This window comes from Tenrec ecaudatus, chromosome 7 (assembly GCF_050624435.1).
Source record: "Tenrec ecaudatus isolate mTenEca1 chromosome 7, mTenEca1.hap1, whole genome shotgun sequence".
NCBI lineage: Eukaryota > Metazoa > Chordata > Mammalia > Afrosoricida > Tenrecidae > Tenrec > Tenrec ecaudatus.
Genome location: NC_134536.1, coordinates 102,794,868 through 102,804,369, shown reverse-complemented (window position 1 = coordinate 102,804,369; position 9,502 = coordinate 102,794,868). Strand labels below are relative to the sequence as shown.

Genomic DNA, 9,502 nt, shown 5'->3' with positions numbered 1-9,502 from the left:
TGTATAGTGATACTGGGTCGGTCTCTTCAGAAGAATGTGTCAAACAATTCCACTACCCATTCTCTCCAATCTCTCCACTTCCTATTTGATTTCCAAAGCTCTTAACACAAGATGAGAATTGGCTAAGTTATGTTTTTCCCTCCTTCTACCTCCCTCCCAGCCTCTGCTGAAAATAAAAGCTAAACATCTGAGAAGTGATCACACATTGGACAGAAGGGAAGGAATTGAGTATGAATAATTTGCCAGCTGTTACTCAGTTTGGGAGAGCTAAAGTCTGAGGATACAAACCATGGTAGAGGTTTTGTGTGGCCTGGAGCTGATATGATTTGGGGAGCTTTCTTTAACCCAAAGAAGACATCTTTATGAAACCAATATTAGATTTGAAAGTGTATAATTATGCAGAATGACACATCATGAGAAATTACAAATTTCAAAAAGCCGAGAAATACTTAACATCCAAGACTTGTCATTCCCTGTGGTGAGTACGACATGAACCCTTTTCTGATTATTTTTTCTTCTGCACCAGAATGGGAGAAATGTACTGAGCGCTGGTGGCATAATGGGCTACGGACTGGGCTGTAAGCCTCAGGTCAGCAGTTTGAAAACTCTAGCCACTCTGTGGGTGAACAATGAGGCTTTCTACTCCCACAAAGATTCACAGCCTCAGAAACCCACACGGGCAGTTCTACCCTGACTGACAGGGTTGATAAGACTTGGAATTAACTTGATAGTAGTGAGTGGTGAAGCTGCTATCTACATAACTGCTACATAATTTATTAGGATGAAGTGCAAAACGAAATCTCACCTACTCTGGTTCAAAAATTAATCATTTCGCTGGATGACAGCTTTAAACCAAACATGGGCCTTTCCCAGTGCATGTCCTATGAGGCTACAAAACCTGTACACCATGAAGGCAGTCCTGCCAGCCTCACAAACTATAGAAAACGCATATAAATAACACACTATGTTTAGTAATTGACTGATCTCTATAATATGGTTTTTGCACCTACTTTTTTTGGCTTGCAAACTCTTATCATCCCTTCCTATGACTATTCTGTTACATCCCTTCCTATGACTATTCTGTTAGACATTTTCAATAGGGGGACTAGAAAAATAGCTCAGGATTTCATTTAGCTTTTGATTGATTGATATTTTTATTGGCGGCTTAGAAAAGTTTTTTTCATATCCCAACTCCTTATTGTTCACAACATGTTGTTAGGATTGTTAACAACCTTGGATAAACCAGTCACATTCTTTGGAGCGATAAGGCAGGTTTCATGCTATCAGCATGCTTTTGTTCCCAAGATCTCTAGAACCTGGCTCTTCTACCTGTCATGAAGGGAATTGGTGCAAAAATGGGAGATGGGTCTTTTCTGGGAATAATTCCTTCCACAGACCACCTAGAAATAATGTGAAAGTGAGATCTCAAATTCAAGGATTCCTAAACCTGAGTTCTCAGTGGCTGGGCTGTTAAAGGTGCCTATGGCCCCTGAAAATGAACAGACAGGAGAGGAAATCTAATTGGACTGATTAGGTGTGGGGTGAGAGGGAGAGGAGAGTTGAGAGGGAAAGAGATAATGATCATAACCGGTCATGGTTGAAATACCTCACTTTTTCAGATTTTGTAATAACACGTGATATGAAACCAACTCATATAAGATTACAGCTCATGAGCCTTGTCATAATTCTACTTCGGGTAGAAACACATCACATTGACATCTGGCAATATTCCAATAGGCACAGCATATTATGTCAACAAAGTAGCGTGAGGGGACTGTTGCAATGAAAGCTAGGAGAATGGTGGCCATGACCTTTGTTAGGTGACTGCCATTCCACACAGGGAGGGTTGGTGGTTGTCCTTTTCTGTTTTGCACGTTTCTCCACTTAGGCAACACAGCAGACAATGGCACAGTGAACAGTGATACTTACTATTGATGAAGATAAATGAAAAGAGGCTACTCTTGACTTTGTAGTAAGTGGCTACTTTTGAATGGATTATTGGCGCTTGCTCTGAGCTAAGTGCTTGCACATTTACGATAAAGAATGATCTTCAGAGAACCAGAAAGTTCTGCTCTGAAAAGAAATATTTTACTCTGCATCATTGGGCTACAATTCAAATACTTAAGGACTGGAAGAATTTATTACAATGCTCACTTCATGCTATTTGAGACAAGGTGCCTAGGATTTATTTCCTAGGACTCTAGAGCAGATCTAGTTCTCAAACTCTAATTTTACAATCAACGTTCAGACACAACAGGCTACTAAAACCAAGGAAGAGTCTGTAAAATACAGTAGTGTTTGAGATGCTCATTGGAGTCAACTTTCTATTTTCTGTGCCCGCAAGAGGAGGAGCAACCTGGAAGACTGAACACTGGAACACTCTCTGTTGGATCTGAGGGAATCTGCGGGGCTCCCCAAATTCATGCATCGGTAAGCTAGCATGTCGTGTTGGTGTGAGTCAGAAAGGAGTCAGTGGTAGTGAGAGGCTGAAGTGTGGGCTGCTCCACAGCCCTCATACTCTGCCCATGAGTTGTGCAGTCAGGGAAAGCTTATGAAGCACAATTTGCTCAGAGTTTGCAGTTGGCATGACTCCTTGAAGTTGCTGTCAGATGTCTCAGGCAGATTTGCCAGCCTGGAGGACAGTGCCTTTCCTCCAGCAGTTCCGTCAACTTCAAGTAACATTTTCCAAATGTTTTTTTTTTTTTTATAAAAATGTAAAAAGGCTGGGCCAAGTTTGGGTAGAAAACAATTCCTTGTCACATTCGGACCTGCAGTCAGGAGAGTTCTTGCTCTTGAATCTTAAGGGCCACTAAACTGGTCAGGAAATGCTAAAAGGTTGCACATTTCATGTCATTCAAGAAAGGCCTAATGTGTGGACACAATGCAAGAATGGGTTTCCAGAATCCTACCATGAAGGCAACTCAGATGAAACTGGTTAACAGAAAGGATGCAAGAGTTAATTGTAGGGTAGGATTTCTTTTTCCCTTTCCTTTACAGAACAGAAAATGATCCAACAAGAGTAATGACTTCTGATTCTCTGTCCCTTAAAAATGCAAGTATCTCTTCTTCTTGAATTCAACACACTGGCTTCATTTTCAAATGCATTACTTTTATTTTCCTGTATGGCAGCCAGACATTGTGAATCTACGCTCGTGACAGTCAGTGATTTCCTTCTCTGCCCAAGGTTCCCATGGATATCCCTGGAGCTCACAGACGCAGAGTCCTGAGGTTTCACATATTAAAGCTCTCTCCACAGCCACACGTTCCTTTGATGTCTGGATTATTGAACACAAACTCACTGGATAATTTATCTTCTACAAAGTCCATTTCTGTTCCTAAAAGGGTGAGTTGTGCTTTCTTTTCGATGAACACTTTGACACCATCTTGAACTACTTCTTCATCAGAATCTCCTTTGGTCTTTGTATATTATAAAGCATAAGAAAGGCCATTGCAACCCCTGGTTAGAACACCAACTTTCAAACCTACATGTTCAGGCTTATCTTTACGAAGCTGTTTAATCTTGTGTACTGCTGAAGGTGTCAGGGTGAGGGCGGCCCGGGTGGCCTGCAGTTTCCTCTTGCTCACAGCCCGGACGGTGGCTCAGACTAATGAAGCCGACATCTTCGCGGCCCTGGTGCCTCCGGCAGGAGATCGAACTGCTCAGCCTCTCTCCATGGACACGGCCGCACGCACTCCCAATGTTTTTTTTTTTAAATCATTTTCTTAGGGGTTCATACAACTCTTATAACAATCTATACATACATCAATTGTGTAAAGCACATCTGTACATTAATTGCCCTCATCATTTTCAAAACATTTGCTCTCCACTTAAGCCCCTGGCACCAGCTCCTCAGTTTTTCACCTCCCTCCCCGCTGCCCCCTCCCTCATGAACACTTGATAATTTATAAATTATTATTTTGTCATATCTTGCCCTGTCCGACATCTCCCTTCACCTACTTTTCTGTTGTCTGTTCCCCAGGGAGGAGGTCACACATAGATCCTAGTGATCGGGTCCCCCTTTCCAAACCACTCACCCTCTGTTCCCAGTATCGCCACTCACACCACTGGTACCAAAGAGATCATCCGACTTGGATTCCCTCTGTTTCGGGTTCCTATCTTCACCAGTGTCCATCCTCTGGTCTAGCCAGAATTGAAAGGTAGAATTGAGATCATGATGGTGGTAGGGGGATGGGGAAGAAGCATTTAGGAACTAGAGGAAAGTTGTATGTTTTATCGTTGCTATATCGCACCCTGTCTGGCTTGTCTCCTCCCCGAGACCCTTCTGTAAGGGGATCTCCAGTAGCCTACAAATGGGCTTTGAGTCTCTACTCTGCACTCCCCCGCTCATTCACTGTGGTAAGATTTTTTGTTCTGATGATGCCTGATAACTGATCCCTTCAGCACCTCGTGATCACATAGGCTGGTGTGCTTCTTCTATGTGGGCATTGTTGCTTCTGAGCTAGATGGCCGCTTGTTTACCTTCAAGCCTTTAAGCCCCCCAGATGCTATATCTTTGGATAGCCAGGCACAATCAGCTTTCTTCACCACATTTGCTTATTCACCCACTTTGTCTTCAGAGGTTGTGTCGGGAAGGTGAGCATCATAAAATGCCAATTTAATAGAAGAAAGTATTCTTCCCAATGTTTTATCTTACAACCCTTCCTCGTCTTTTTTTGACGGAGTGGAAGAGGACTTAAAGGAGAGTGTACAACCTATCGAGTCTTCATTAGATAATCAGGACCTGACCAAACCTTGTGCTTCCAGCAGGGCAGCAACAAGTACTTCAGTGGGAGATTGATTGAGAAAGGAAATGAGGAGAGGTGGAAAATGAACAGGACATGAGTAGATGAAACAAGAACTACACAGGTCGTTCTCGCACCTGGAACATGTAAGGTTCTTGGAAAAAGTAACTTTTTCGTTTGTGAAGGCAGACTTGGCCAATGTTCTCAGCACCGTGCTGGATACCTGAAGTCTTATAAAAATCACTGTTAGCAGACTGAGAACGACTGCCTTTTCTTTACTAAAAATAGGGAAAGGCTTCAGAATATCTAAGCTGACATGCTTTCCCTAGGCCTATTATCTCTTTCTTTGCACTGATATTTTATGTCATTTCTTGTGAAAGGCTAATTTGAAGGCAGTTTTCTCCACATTACCTTTTCTCAGAAGGAGATCTGATAATTTGGAGACACAAAAGGAAACGAGGAGAATGCATCAGGCAAAATGAAGGCTAGGATATTAGGAAAAAGTGACATCGTGATAAAATGTGGACAAAAATTTTACCTTAAATAATTTTTTCCCTGTTAAATCAGGGAAGAAAGAGGTATGATAAGACAATTTATATTTTTATTCCCAAATCTCATTTTGGCTTGTCTTGATTTATTTTTATCAGTTACATATTTTATTCTTTCTTTTTAAAAAATCATTTTATTGGGGACTCTTACAGCTCTTATCACAATCCGTCCTTCCATCCATTGTGTCAAGCACATATGTACATATGTTGCCATTACCATTTTCAAAACATTTTCTTTCTACTTGAGCCCTTGTATCAGCTGATTCCCCCCCTTCCTCATGAACCCTCGACAATTTATCAAATATTATTATTTTTATATCTTACATCATCTGCTGTCTCCCCTCACCCCCTTTCCTGCTGTTCATCCCCCTGGGGGATTATATATCACTCACTTTTAACACATTTATGTTAAGCTCATATTACTGCTTCTACCTTGCCACACACACACATACACACTCCCACATATAATCCAACTATATTATAAGAGATAATAAGATGAATGAGACCAACTTTCATAAGCTAAGAACCTATAGATACGTATTTTAACTGAAAATGAGGCTATTAGTCTAAGCATATTGACCCTTACTGAACACAACCAAATGTGATGGATATTTTGAGAAATGAGATAAAAAATCACCTTCATGAGAAAATATTTTGGTATAATTTCTTTAATTAAACAAAAATGAATTTTGGTTTTGAAAGGTCATGTAAATGCTTTTAAAGTTAAAATATGTGGTCATCAACCAAAGGAAAATAAAGGTCATTAAAAAGTTTTCAGAATTACTGAAACCCAAATGAAGGCTGAATATGATAGTGGGACAAGAGGAAAGTAAAAGGAAATAGAGGAATAAACTAGGAGGCAAAGGGAAATTATAGAGGTCTAAATACAGGCGTGTACATATGTAAATATATTTATATATGATGATGGGGAAATAGATCTATGTCCATATATTTATAAGTTTAGTATTAAGATAGCAGATGGATGTTTGATCTATATTAAAGCACTCCTTCAATGCAAGAATACTTTGTTCTAATAAACTGGCATTCCATGATGCTCCCCTTCCCAACACGATCACTGCAGACAAAGTGGATGCATAAGTAAATGTGGTAAAGAAAGTTGATGGTGCCCGGCTATCAAAAGAGAGTGTCTGGGGTCTTAAAGGTTTGAGGACAAACAAGCAGTCATCTAGCTGAGAAGCAACAAAGCCTACATGGAATAAGCACACTAGCCTGTGTGATCATGAGGTGACGATGGGATCAGGTATCAGGCATCAAAGACCCAGAACAAAAAAATTATACCGATGTGAATGAGGGAGAAGGCTGAGTGGAGACCCCAAACCCATCTGTAGACAATTGGACAGCCCCTCACAGAAGGGTCACAAGGAAGAGATGGGACAGTCAGGGTGCAGTACAGCACTGATGAAACATATAACTTTCCTCTAGTTCTTTAATGCTTCCCCTTCCCCTCCCCCTATTATGATCCCAATTCTACCTTACAAATCCGGCTAGACCAGAGCATATACACTGGTACAGATAAGAGCTCACAATACAGGGAATCCAGGACAGATACCCGCCCCCCCCCCAGGACCAATAATGAGAGCAGCAATATCAGGAGGGGAAGGGGAAGGTGGGGGGACAAAGGGGGAACTGATCACAATGAGTGACATATAACCCCCTTCCAGGGGAACGGACAACAGAAAAGTGGGTGAAGGGAGATATTGGTCAGTGTAAGCCATGAAAAAAATTATAAATAATCAGGGTTCATGAGAAAGGGAGGGTGGGGGAGGGAGGGGGAAACATAAGCTGATATCAAGGGCTCAAGTAGAAAGAAAATATTTTCATAATGATGATGGCAACAAATGTACAAATGTGCTTGACACAATGGATGTGTGGATGGATTGTGATAAGAGTTGTATGAGCCCCCAATAAAAAAATTTTAAAATTAAAAAAAAGTTTTCAGATTTAATCATTAAAGTATCTTTTTTTTGTGTGAAGTATCTTAAAAGTTGCTTCAAAATTAAGAACCTCAAAGGAATGAATAATTATCCAGTGTCTTTAAGCAAAGAAATTTAGTTTACTAACATTAATTAACTCTCCTAATGCCATTAGAAGTAAATTAAGACTATTATTACATTGGTTTTGCAAATGGCTAAATTGAGACAGAGAAATATCAAGTAAATTTCCCAGGGTTATAGTCAAGTCAGTGGAAATTGGAACCTGTGGATTTTAATTTAATTTGTGCGGTTCTAATGATTACTTAAGTGTATCCTCTTCTAAGCATACCAACTAATGACATTAATTACACTAAAAAAGAAAATGTGCCATAAACATCTCTCACTCATTTGAGATTCATGCTTCTTCACATTAACTGCTACAAAATATTAAGATGAGGACAGCTCATAGTTTTTTCATGCAAAGAAATAAAAACTAAATACTCCAAGGAATACCTGGGTATAGAAAATGCAAACAACTCTTATGATGGTAAAAAACAACAAGACTGACCATGCCTCAGCTCCTTATGATTTCCCCAGGCCCTCAGCACCATCAGCTCATTTTTTGCACCCTGACTTTGAGCTTTTATGATTCTGACCCTCTGGAAATCGAGTTATGCTTTGCTGTATATTGTATTTTAATCAGAATTTTTGGTTCTGCATTAGTACAATCTTCCATATTGCTAGAGTTCTCTAATTCTTCTGTATTTGTTGCTTTCTGATCTTGGTTATAATCCCATTTTGGAGTGAGTTACTTATTACACTAATGAGGCAGAATTAAGGTGGAATGTTCATACCTTTGAGTCTCTAGCTTACCAGCGATTGTGATTTATGTCACTGTTCTTTGTTTCCTTGGGATTTTTGTCTGCAGATTACCCATCATCTTTGTCGTTGGTAGACAAAAAACCCATCTCCATCAAAAAACCTTGAACATACAAAGACACCATCTTTGGGACCATCAAGACACTATCTTTATTCCTCTGTATCCTGACTGAGCAGAAAACTAATGCTGGTCACTTGGCGTTAAACACCCATCAGGTGTCAGTTACTGCCCTAAGAAAACCACTGACCCAGGACTTATGTGACCATCTTTACCTGTGCTGAGCAACTTTGAAAAAGTTCACTCTTTTTCTCTGGATCCTGTGTCTGGCATGCCTCTGTTTCTTGGAACTTGAGCCAGCAGCCTACTGCCTGGCTTGATTCAGAGCTTCCGCAGCCTTGTGAGTCAACAGTCTAATCTGTTGGCAATGAGGAGCATCTTCCATATGGCATTTGAATTTTGGTACATTGACAATGAATGAGTTCTGTGAGATGTTGCAGTGAATTGGAGAATCCTCAGGAATGAGAAGTAAAATCAAGGGGAGAAGTGGAGGTTGGTATCAGGTATAATGCAGTGCTATTGGAGTTTTTAAAAGTCAAATGTCTTTTTGAAATTTTTGTATCTCATCAGACCCGATCAGAAAACATACATAAGCATCAACAGACAGACCTGGAAATACTTATAAGTCCTCCTCCTCCTCTCCTCCTCCTCTTCTTCTTTTTTCACATCTATCTATATAAGATAGCTAAAATAAACAATCCCGAGGAGAAAACAATGGGACCAACAGTTCTGGGTTGGGCGTCAGGTGGGAGAAAGGGAGGAGGGAGCCAACAAACTCAGGGACAAAGGAACAACAAGAGATCTAAAATCGATGCTGAGGAGGGTGTAGAACACCTGGTGGGGTTTGATCATGTGCGATGTAGCTGAGAGGAATTACTGAGAGCTGAATGAAGGTCAAACACAATGGTGGAACAGGAGGAAAGTAAAAGGAAATCGAGGAAAGAACCAGGAGGCAAAAGATATTTATAAAGTTATAAAGATAGACATGTAGATATGTAAATACATTAATATATAATGATAGTGATATTGGTCTAAGTATATATATTTACATGCTAAATTTTAAGGTAGCAGATGGACATTGGCCTCTACATAAGTCCTTCCTCAATGCAAGAACACTTTGTTCTAATAACCTGGCATTCTATGATGCTCACCTTTCCAACCTGATTGCTCAAGTCAAAATGGATGCACAAGAAAATGTGCTGAAGAAAGCTGATGCTGCCTGGCTATTACAAGATATGGCATCTGGGGTTTTAAAGGCCTGAAGTTAAACAAGTGGCTATCTGGCAGGGAAGCAACAAAGCCCACAAGGAAGAGGCACACCAGGCTGTGTGATTATTAGG

At 40.4% G+C, this 9,502-nt stretch overlaps 1 pseudogene; it reads right to left on the bottom strand.

The window, feature by feature from the left end:
- Positions 1-3,175: 3,175 nt before the first annotated feature.
- On the bottom strand, positions 3,176-3,621 carry LOC142452874 (iron-sulfur cluster assembly 1 homolog, mitochondrial pseudogene; annotated as a pseudogene).
- Positions 3,622-9,502: the final 5,881 nt, after the last annotated feature.